General features: G+C 32.9%; 1 pseudogene; it reads left to right on the top strand.

Moving 5' to 3' along the window:
* The first annotated feature begins 6,546 nt into the window (after window positions 1–6,546).
* Window positions 6,547–7,550, top strand: LOC141516821 (olfactory receptor 8K3-like; annotated as a pseudogene).
* Window positions 7,551–12,205: the final 4,655 nt, after the last annotated feature.

Genomic DNA, 12,205 nt, shown 5'->3' with positions numbered 1-12,205 from the left:
CAAAGCTAAATCCAGCTTACATCTCTACAGGGGTTGCTTCTTGAGATGATGGCAAACAAGGGATGGTTTAGAAACATGACTTAGTCTTTGGAATTTCTTCCACTGTCAGGGCACTTCTGTTTTCATAAACATTGTTGGAAAATGGGTAGTTACAGTAATAAGAAGTGTTGTTGGCCCTTTCTCTAAAATGATTGACTTGCTCAGTGGTTGAGTATTAGGTTGAAGTAGAGTAGGTTGCCTGTATACCAGAATTAAAAATTAGACTACACACACACACACACACACACACACACACACAGACACACAGACACACACACACACACACACACACACATATATATATATATATATAGAGAGAGAGAGAGAGAGTATGCATATGTTTATGTATATATATATATATATATATATATATATATATATATTAAGGGAAAATATTATTATAGGGAAATCCTAGAAGAAAGGAAGTTTATGAAGTATTCCTGTGTAAGGTAGGAATTTAGTTGGAAATTAAAGGAAACCAAGGATGTCATTAGGCAAAGAATTAGAGGGGAAGTGTTCTAGACATTGGGGAATAGTCAGAGAGAATGCCCAGAACTGAGAAATGCTGTCTTTTTTTATGAATTAGCCAGTAGGCATTGAATTGGACGTATACGTATATAGGTAAGGAGTATTGCTTATACAGAATGGAAAGTTGGAAGGGAAATAGCTTATTAAGGACTTCAGAGTTACTAGATTCAAAATGTTCTGACAAAAAAGAAGGAAAACCAGTACAGGAATAAAAATAAGGACCCCAAAATCAATTTCAATAGAGGAAAACAAGATTTTAAAATTTTAATTCTTATAAATCACTGGGATAAATAATTGGGGCACAAATAGAAGTAGGAGTCAATCAATACTAAAGGACTTTACAACTTAACAAATGGAGAAAATAACATAAGAATTATTACAGCTGTAAGCCAAATGGAAGGACTTATGCTCCTTTATGGAAAGTAGCATATGATAATGCATCTTTAATTCCATTTTCATATCTCTTTCTTTTGTTGAACTAGAGTTTCTTTTTGTTTTGTTTTGTTTTTTGTTTTGTTTTGTTTATATGTTTTTGCAAGGCAATGGGGTTAAGTGGCTTGCCCAAGGCCACACAGCTAGGTAATTATTAAGTGTCTGAGACTGGATTTGAATCCAGGTACTCCTGACTCCAGGGCTGGTGCTTTATCCACTATGCTACCTAGCCGCCCCAAGAACTAGAGTTTCGAAGAAAGTTGGCAGTAAATTAATTTTGTTTCTGGGTCAAATCTCACTGACTACCAAAAGTCATAATTTCTGTAGAAGATAATTCCAGGTTACATTTTTTTCTTTAATTTTCTTTTTCAATTATGGAATAAAACAAGCATTGTCATAATATAATACAATAAAAATATGATTGCATAAGAATCTATAAATCTACTATGCACAATTTGTTATTCCTTTCAAATGTACAAAAATTATCATGTAATTATTTTTCATTTTTTCTTCCTCCCACCCTAAAGATGGTTACTATTAGTTTTATATATATATATATATATATATATATATATATATATATATATATATTATGTATATATTATATGCTATATGTATATATATTATATGTATATATTAAAAAAATAAGTTCATCATTTCTTATAGTACAATAGTATTCTATCACAATCATATACCACAATTTGTTCAACCATTCCCCATTTAATAGGTAAACCTATATTTTCCAGATCCTCCACAAAGAATTGTTATAAAAATTTTAGAATATATGAATTCCTTTTGTTTTTCCTTCATCTTTGGAAATAGATAAAATAGTGGTACTGCTAGGTCATAGTGCATAGTTATGTTAATAACTTGCTGGGTATGTAATCATCGTTTTGTCTCCAAAATGATTAGATCATTTTATAATTCTGCCAACAATATATTAGTGTTCCAATCTTCACACGTTGTTTTCAACATTTCAACAATTAGACTTTCCTTATAAATGTGTAATTATTTATATATTTGCATATATATTAATATTCAATCATTTCTCTAATCAATAATGATTGAATATTAATATATATGCAAATATATAAATAATTACACATTTATAAGGAGAGTCTAATTTTATCCATATATGCCCATGTATTGATGCGTGTGTTTGAATGTGCCTTTATAAGTACCTTATATATATTTTATGTATGTTTTTATTAATATATGTAACTATATGCACATATGCACAGAAGTACATATGCATACACACATAGATTGACTCAAACCATCTTCAACCAGTAGGCAGACTATAAACAGCAGTGCAGTATTGGGCTGAATATATCTTCTCTTCTGACTCTATTATGCCATTGAAATTGTGACTTCAGACATGAGGCCTCTAACTGACTCGATCACACGTTACTAATTAAAATAAACAAGAAAAAATACCCCAACAACTCTGCCATGTCCAGAGCATGAACATTGTGAGCCTCCTATTATCGCATTTTCAATGCTTAAATTATGATATATCACAGTTCCCTTACCTAAACCAATAGATTCTTCTAAAATCTAGAGGCATTCCAATTAAATTCAAGATCTGAGGATCATATCCAATATAATTCTCCTGCCTATCCAGGAGAAGCAGTTGTGGTCAAAGAACAGGCGGTTCCAATTCCAGACTAAAATGAATCTATCATATTAAAAGCCTGGTTAAAATAATGTGTATATGGATCAAGGATTTTTACTTGATTGATCATCCACAAATATTAAGAAAGGTGTTTTCAAATCTGCTATTAGCGTCTTCAATTTTCCTATTAGTAGTGAACTAATCATCATAATTGTAATGGTTAAATGTTACCGTACAATGAGTTCCTTGGAGCTCATTGATGCTTTAGAAGTAAAATAATGTTCATTCTTCTTTCTGGAGGTAACACAGGCTCTTCATGGAGAATACTGCATCTCTTCAAAATCCCTTAGAGAGTCAATGACTCTGGGAACTCTGGAGTATGGATTAAAAATAGGAAGAAAATGTAAAGATTGAAAAACATTGTTCATGTAGGAATACTGTTGTCTTGTCAATGAAGGGCCCAAGTTATTATTTAAAATGTTGGAACTGAAGTATAGGAGAAGACTAATTATCCTGTGTGTAGATAATGCAGCACCAAGGATACTGGGTAGTACGCCCTTCTTGAAGAGAGATTGCTCAAGAGTATTCTGATGATATGCCACTGGGAGAGACCTAGAAAAATACGAATCGTGCAATAATGAAAACTGAGAGTCACCTGTGATCCTAGGCTCAAGCATTTTCAGAAAGAAGGCCAGAGATTCAAAGATCTAAGATTCAGAGATTCAAAATCTAAGACCAATATCTGACATATGATAAGGTACATCTCATAGATGATCATGAGTCTTTTCTCTCCAGTGTCTAGTCATTCCAAAATGGTTTCAAATGCATAATTCACACATAAGTATCTGAAAAAATCAAAATGATAGACAAGGAAAACAGGAATAGCATAAGATTTGTGTATTTGAAGAGAACTTATAATATAAAGCCAAATTTCAATGAGAAAGACAGACTTGAAGAATTAGCACTTTCAGAATATTTTTGAAAAAAATAATAGACTAAAGTTTATATGCAGGAGTTAATTGAATCATAACTAAATGTGAAACCTCATAGAGGTTTAGAGGGCAAAGAAGATTTCTAGCCAAGGTTATTCTTTATTTGCCAAGGCTGACATCAATATGTCCTGAAGTCAAGCTGGTTTTAGGGGAGTATGACATATTGGATGCACTAAGTCTTAGTAGATCAACTCAGGACTCACTCCATTGTTTGAATGAATTAGTTCCTCCAATGAATGTTTCTGCATATGAGATTAGGCAAAAAAAAGTAGATTTCAGGAAACAGTGCAATGGGAATAAAAGAGAATTAGCATATGGCTGGTCCCTAATTCATCCAGATAGTCAAAATCATCATACTACTGATTAAAGAATACAAAAATAGATCACTGGAAAATTTGACATAGTGAAAAATCATGAGGAATTGACTTTGATAGTTTTCTGTCCAACAAAATTAATAGCTAAAGTTATTTGGTGAAGAACAATTTTTTGACAAAATTTGGGAGTACTGCAAAGCTGTTTGAAAACTATTAGTAGTGAACTAATTATCATAACTGAAATGGTTAAATGATATAGTACATAGAGCAATAAACCTTGAATCAAAGTGATCCGAAACAAAAAAAAAACAGAAAAGAACAAGCTGAGATTTTCATCATTGGTATGGCTGCCAACCAAGCAATCAATAAAAATTAATGGAGCAAGGAACTCTGTGAACAATGAGTGTTGAGAATATAAAGAAAAGAATGAACAAATAAATGAATGTACAAATGATTGAATTACATTCATCTGTGCCTGAACCAGGAATTGAGTTTGGATTTTCATGATGCTAAGACCAGCCGTTAGTCCATGATGCAGGGCTCATTGTATACCTTCTCACTCCTTTTCACTCATGGTTGACAAGTAACAGGCATAGAGATAGGATACTTTATTTTCTCCAAGGATATTGCAAAGTCCTTAGTAGGTGATTCAAATACAATGTAAACAGTGAACATACTCAGTAAATTAGTGTGGATGAGGATGATATGATGATGATGACAATGACAATGAAATTACTAACCTGATTACAAACTAATCCTAAAAGTTTACATTAGGAATTAATACATCTCTTTCATGTTTATAATACACATATTTTTCTGACTTGCTGGGGGGAAAGTAGAATTTCCCAAATGGAGTAGGCTACCTCCTGAATAATGAGCTTAGTTCTCTAAATATTATTTTGTTGTAGTTTATAAGACTGGCTAGGTCGCTCATGGGAGCTTAATGTCAGACCTGGAATAAAGGATATTTATTATTCTGAGAATGGGTCTCAAACATATATTAGCTGAGTAAAATTTAACCTTATTTCCTTCAGTTTCTCATCTTAATAATGAGCAATAGAAGGAAATGTCAAATGATTTCACTTTCTCAACCCCAAATGGAATCACAAAGAGTAGATTATCACAGAAACCAATGAACAAAATATTCTAAAGTAAATTTAGTCTACTCACTGCTTATTTCTGCGAACAACTGAGGATAATGTCCCATTTTCCTCCAGATAGGCTTCCAAAAAGAGCCAAAAGGTTCCTCATCTTGCCTATTCAACTTTATGTTATTTTCAAGGCAACAGGTTTTCTCCACTTTCCTAAACTTTGATTTGTATATGGATAAAATAAATTGTTCTGATTGGCTATAGACATCACCTTAAAGATTCTGAAATATCATTAAGCTTGATAGAGTCAGCACAATGTCAACCACAATTGAGAGCCTGAAAATATGTTAACTATTTCATTGAAGTGAGTCAAATTATGCATATTGCTACACATTACAGACATCAGATCTCCCCAATTTCTTTGAGATGATAATGATGAAATTCATTCATTGTCAGTACTTCAGGGACATGGTCTCATGGGGACTAAGACAAATATAAAGTCTCCCTCTGGCAGCTGACTAAAGTGAAAAGATGAAGAAGCCACAGAAGATTCTACCTTTCAGGTGAGCAGGAAACGATATGGTAGCTTTGTAATCTATGTACAGTATGTATCAAAAACTGTTGGGGGGTCCAAGCTGTTCAGTTCCAAAACTGGTCAGTATGTCCACTTTGTGGAGGAATGGGAAAATTTAGTACCCATGGTGCCAATTCACTCAAATTAGAACCACTTGAAATAATTCTAGGAAAACAAGACATATTTCTGGACAATGATATAACAGATTTTCTGCAACCAGAAAAATAAAATCGATTTTTATCAAAGATCATTAATGACTAATGCTACATGATATCCCAATTTTCTCTGAGAATTATATTGAGTTAGCCATTCATCTGAAGAATAAATTTAATTTAAAAAATGTAAAAAGAAAAGGATCTGAGTTTTCAGAAGGCAGACTTGAAAACAACTCACATCAAAACACATCCCCTTTAAAATCTAGGCAGCAAAATATTCTATCTTGAGTAAGACAAAAGAGAGGGGATGCCATAGAAAGTTTTGTTAATGATATTGTCTTCCTAGAGGTCATACTCTAAATGTCTAGAAGAGATGCTGAAGAGATAATGAACCTTTCAAATCAATGGTATAGGTCACACTTAGAAATGAAATTTCATTTTTTGGTTCTGGATATTGGCAACATATAATTGGAGAGTTGCCTAGATAACCACAGTGTTACTAACCAAATCTCTGGGTTTGCTACTGTGCTTTCATCAGGGATTCTCATATATTTTATACTCTTTCTATATCACATTATGTACCTTGTACATCGAGATTATTTGCAATATTATAACAGTTAATGTTAATAGTATTTGCCTCATACTTGACTTTATAGAACAATTAATATCTAATTTTATATAATGAAATTGAAATCACTTTGTTCTTGGACCAAAATGTTGATACAATGATATAAATGCTTTGAAGTTTTGTGGGAAAATTCTAACTCATCTTCTCTAAGGCCTTTCTACCCACTGATTAATTTATTATGCAAATCTCACTCAAAGAAAATTTCTTCCTTTTATTCTCAGATTAAGTTCCTTAGCTGGAAGAAATGAGGAAGGTGAATGAAACCACTGGAAACCAAGTGACTGAATTCATTCTCATGGGCATCACAAACCACCCAGATCTGAAGGTCCCCCTCTTTCTTGTGTTTTTCTTCAACTACATGGCCATAACTGTGGGGAACCTGGGCCTGATCACCCTAACCAGTGTTGATTCAAACCTCAAAACTCCTATGTATTATTTTCTCAGGCATCTGGCATTTTTTGATTTTGGCTATTCCATTGCCATTGGGCCAAAAATGCTAGCTGGTTTCATAGAGGAGGAAAATGTCATTTCCTATAATGGATGTATGATGCAGCTATTTTTCTTTGGATATTTATAGCCACTGAAATTTGTATCCTGTCTGTCATGGCTTATGATCGCTATGTGGCTATCTGTGAGCCCCTTCTCTACATGGTCATCATGTCAGACAATGTATGTTGGATCTTGATGGCTCTGTCATATCTCTATAGCATCATCATATGTTTAATGATCACAATTAAGATTGTTAGTTCAATGTTTTGCAAATCAAATATAATTAAGCACTTCTACTGTAACTCTCTCCCTTTATTATCCATTATATGTTCAGACACCCATGAGATTCAATTAATTATTCTGATTCTTGCTGCATTTAATTTGATTTCTTCTGTTATGATTATCCTTATCTCCTACATGTTCATTCTTGTGGCCATTCTAAGGATGAACACTACTGAGGGCAGTTGCAAAACCTTCTCCACCTGTGGCTCTCACCTCACAGGGGTGGTTATATTTTATGGGACACTTCTGTTTATGTACCTGCAGCCTCATTCTAGTCATTCTTTTGATACAGACAAGATGGCCTCCGTGTTTTATACTCTGGTCATCCCTATGCTCAACCCATTGATCTACAGTTTGAGGAACAAAGAGGTCAAAGGTGCCTTGAAAAAAATCTTTCAAAAAGTCATATAAGCATTCTTTTTGCTGTCCAAAATAGTGTTTGATTCTATTATATTATTAGAAACTAGTATAATCTTGCTTGATTTTTCAGTTTTTTCCTGATTCTTCTTTCTTTGTTTTAAATAAAAACTTCTCTTCTAATATTCAGAGAATTATTTTTGTTTTTTGTCACCTTTCAATGAATCATAGATTTGTGTATCTATTTAATTGAAGGGATCTAAGAGAGAATTCAGTAAAAACTACTTCTATTCAAATTTATATTTTATTTATCCCCAAGATGAGATTTAATCTTTGGCTGAAATTTGCATGTGAGAGAGTATGAGTACATTAAAAACCCATTAGAATGGGGCAGCTAGGTGCTGCAGTGGATAGAGCACCAGTCCTGGAGTCAGGAGTACCTGAGTTCAAATCCGACATCAGACACTTAATAATTAACTAGCTGTGTGGCCTTGGTCAAGCCACTTAACCCCATTGCCTTAGAAAAAACCCATTAGAAAATGTTGGTGCCAAGTATTGTGTTAGGAATTGGGAAGTCATATAGAAATAAAAAATATAAAATTCTTGGGTCAATGTACCTAAATTTTCCTAAGGAATCATTATGTACTTTAGCCTCACTAGTTACTGCAGCAATAATTCCAAAGTCAATAATCTCTAATTGTTAAGAAGTTTATCTTAACCATAACTTCATTCCCCCTCACCAACTTCCATCCATTGCTTCTACTCTTCTCCATAATCAAGAAAGACATGTATATTTCTTCTTCTCTGGAGCAATTTTTCCAATATATAAGAAAAATTTCAATTTCCTCTTTTTCCTTCAGCCCAATTCTTTTCCTGTTGTACTGGAATGGAAAGAATCATGTCTTTAGAAAGGGTCCCAAAAGTTTCATGGGGGGTTCAACTTTCTAAAGCTTAAAATGAACTAAGAGTTCTGGGAAACTTTCCTGTGAGGGGGACATGGGCTAAAATATCAGGTCTATTACATGTGTCCTGTGATATTCTGGGTAATAAGTTTATCTTCTCTATTCTTGCTCATCTGTACAATGTCCAGATTTATTGAGATGAATTTTAAGATCTGTTTCATTTCAAAATCTATGCTGCCATGTACTTATTCTTTGGGTAACAAAATAGTATCCTCAACCACTTCTCACAAATCATGGGCTTCTATTTCTTCAATAAATAGATTGTCTCTTTCTGTTCTTGTAGCTGGATGTCCATATTGTACACTATGGCTCAAAATTGAACACAATGTTTCATATGTAGTCTGAACACTGTAAATTGAAACCAGACTATCACATCCTGTACTTGAATGTCAAGAGTTTCTCAGTAGAGCACATATAATTTTCCTTAGTAGATAAATAATAAATTATACTATTATTGGAATTTTTGTTCATGTTCAGTTTTTTCAGTCATATCCCACTCTCCATAATCCATTTGGGGTTTTCTTGTCAAAGATACTGGAATGGTTTGTCTTTTTCTTCAACTCATTCTACCTAGGAGGAAACTGAGGCAAATAGGATTGAGTCTTGTCCAGGGCCACACAATTTATAAGTGTTTGGGACCAGATTTGAATTTAGGAAGATGAATCCTCCTGACTCTAAGTCTGGCTCTCTATCTACCACACCACTTAGCTACTCCAGCTTAGATAACCTAGAGGTCATGTAAATCCAATGACTTCATTAAAGTTAGAATCCACCAAAATCTCCATCTTTTCTTTTTTTGTATTATTGTTTCCCAAAGGAACACCTTAAAGATTCCAAGAAAAAAAGCCACTGTCAGAAACTGGTTTAAAAATAAATTAATTTGGTCATTTGGTGGAGGAGCAGGAAGTGTGATTCCCTATGATTGAGTTTCTGAAAAGTTTACATTACATAATATTTAGACAAGAGAATTTGCACATGGACATTTAAAGCCACAATAAAAAAGACTCCCCCCACAAAAAAGAAGGAAACCCAAAACACCAACCTGAGATCTATCACAATCCTTTGGTTGTGTAACCACAAAAGGAATGTTATGGTTGCACATAGGACAAGGATAAATCCAAAATGCATTGTGCCCAAATTAAGTTTTTCTAGATAATAAGTGAAGTAAGTGACATTCGTTTGGACAACCTTTGATCACATACATTTAGATTTTAAAAGAATTATTTTTTTTTCCTGAACAATAAAATTAATCATTTTTTTTCTCACAGCTTAAAAGTCTGCAACATGATTCCTTCCCACTGGTCACTTGTGAAGTCATTTTATTTATATAACTCAAATAAAAGCTCTTACATTTGTCCCAGTTATATTCCTTTATGTTGCTAATCTCATTTTAATGTATAACAGGTGTAAGAACTAAGGGAAAAATCCGCCTTGTTTGGGGAAAAAAGACTGAGAGATATTGAATGGTTGACTGGCTGATTAGATAAAAAATTGCTTGCTTGATAGTTTTGTCTGGAATATTTTTTCTTTCATCTTCTTTCAACATCCAACCAAGGATGGGCTTGTGATTGGATCTTATTCATCATTGAAGCTTCTCCTTCAATTTTCTTTAATGAAAAGGAATTAGAATTTTAATCAGGTTCTCTTGGGAAAGAACTGCACATCCTGTCCTAAATTGGAGTATATCAATTCATAAGACAAGAAGATATTTAGCTATTTCCTAATGATTTAGTGTGAATATGTTAAAATTAAATTGCTATCAATTGTCTTTTTTTAAACAGATTGAGTGTTGGACCCAAATCTTACCCTGTATGATTTCCTCTGTTCTGATTAGAAAACAGAATTCCAGTATTAGTAAGAGTTTCCTTGATGCAATATTTAGAAATTTGGACTTCCAATAAAAAAATTTCAATGATTTTGATACTTTATGTTCTAAACTGTTTTTAAATATTAACTGATAAACCTGTTTCTCAATAGCAAGAAATCCCAACTACTTTTAGATGCAATGAGCTGCAGAGAATATCTGCTCCCAATGGTATTCTTAGAGTGTCAAAATGATCTTAGGGGATACTTTGTTGGTTTTGCTTTGCCTTAATTTTTAAAATATTTCCTTTTAAAATAGGTTATTTCAGAATGATGAGAAAAATGTAAACGTTTTCATCATACACATTTTAAGACTTTTAAGAATTTTAGTAAGAGAAATTATGAGAATAATTGCTGAAATTCAGATAGAGTTCATAAATATAATCTTAGATAGAGTTCATAAATATAATCTTATTAAACCTCACAACAACCCTACAACCCTCTGAAATAGGTAGAATCTATCTAATCTATCTATAAATGTACATATATATATATGCATATATATATTATATATATATATATATATATATATATATATATGTATACTGATGAGGGACAAAGACTTAAAGCAATTTCATACAGCCCCTGTGATCATCTAGCTCATCAGTGTTGGGCACAAGTTTGCAACCAAGTTTCCTTGATTATAAATCTAACACTTTTCTCTGCTATACTTATATGTATACACATGTGTATAAATACATACATATATATATAAACATGGATACATGTATAAATGTACTTAAAACCAAACATGGATACCCACAAAAATAGACTGACTCAATTCATCTATTCAATTAGTAGCCACCCTGAATCGGGCAATAATGTACTAGGCTGACTATGTTCTCTGACCTCCTGACTCAGTCATGCTATTATAATTGTGATCTCAAATCTGATGCCTCTAATTGATTTGGCCATATGGTACAAAAAGAAAAACTTGTCCAGGGTATGTTTTTTGTGACTCTCTTATCACCTAACCAATTAGACTCAACAAGATACAGGAAATATTCGAATTATATGTATGATTTGAGAATCATATAGAATGTATTTTTCTAACTATCTATGAGTATTAGTCATGAATTGTGGTCATGAATTGATATAGTGTAATTTAAGATTTAAATAAATTATTTATTTCAAGGACCAGAGAAATGTGAGATGCATATAGATTGGAGATAATATTCTTATTTGATTGTCCATACATCACCTGAATAATGGCAAAAGTGTTTTTATACCTGCTATTTCTTTGAACAACAATCATTCCCAGGAGCTCAGTGGTTCCTTAGAAGTATAATAATCTTTGACCCTCTTTGTAGAGCTCTCCTAGGATCTTAGAGTACAATTTGTCTCCTCAAAAACCCCCATATAGTCAATTCCTCTGGGAATTGTGTTATAAAAACAAAATTTGTAGATAAATGGGAGTTTGAAAATTATTGTCCTATGTTGATGTCTAATTCATTATTTGAATGATGCAAGTAGAGGAGAGGACCAATTAAACGCTAGAGATGATACAGCAGCAAGGATACCATGTGAGTAAAGCTTTTCTTGTTACAGGTTTGCTCAAGATCAGTAAGATGACATGCCATAATTAGAGAAATGGAAAGCTATGAATGGTGCAGTAAGAAAATTGAGATCCACCTAAGCAGAAGAAGACTGGAGACACAGAAAATTTCCTTTATAACTTAAGAGATCAATACATGCATATATATATATATATATATATATATATATGATGAGGTATATTACAAAGATGACACTGAATAATCTCTGCCAGGATATATACCGAACTGCCATACCTACAAGCCTTTGTATGCATAATCCACACATTGGTGTGTAAGAAAACTCACAAGTATAGAACTATAGTTGTGCATTTGAAATCAAGAGCTTAGT

This window comes from Macrotis lagotis, chromosome 3 (genome assembly GCF_037893015.1).
Source record: "Macrotis lagotis isolate mMagLag1 chromosome 3, bilby.v1.9.chrom.fasta, whole genome shotgun sequence".
NCBI classification, from domain to species: domain Eukaryota; kingdom Metazoa; phylum Chordata; class Mammalia; order Peramelemorphia; family Peramelidae; genus Macrotis; species Macrotis lagotis.
This window is presented reverse-complemented; position numbering and strand designations above follow the sequence as displayed.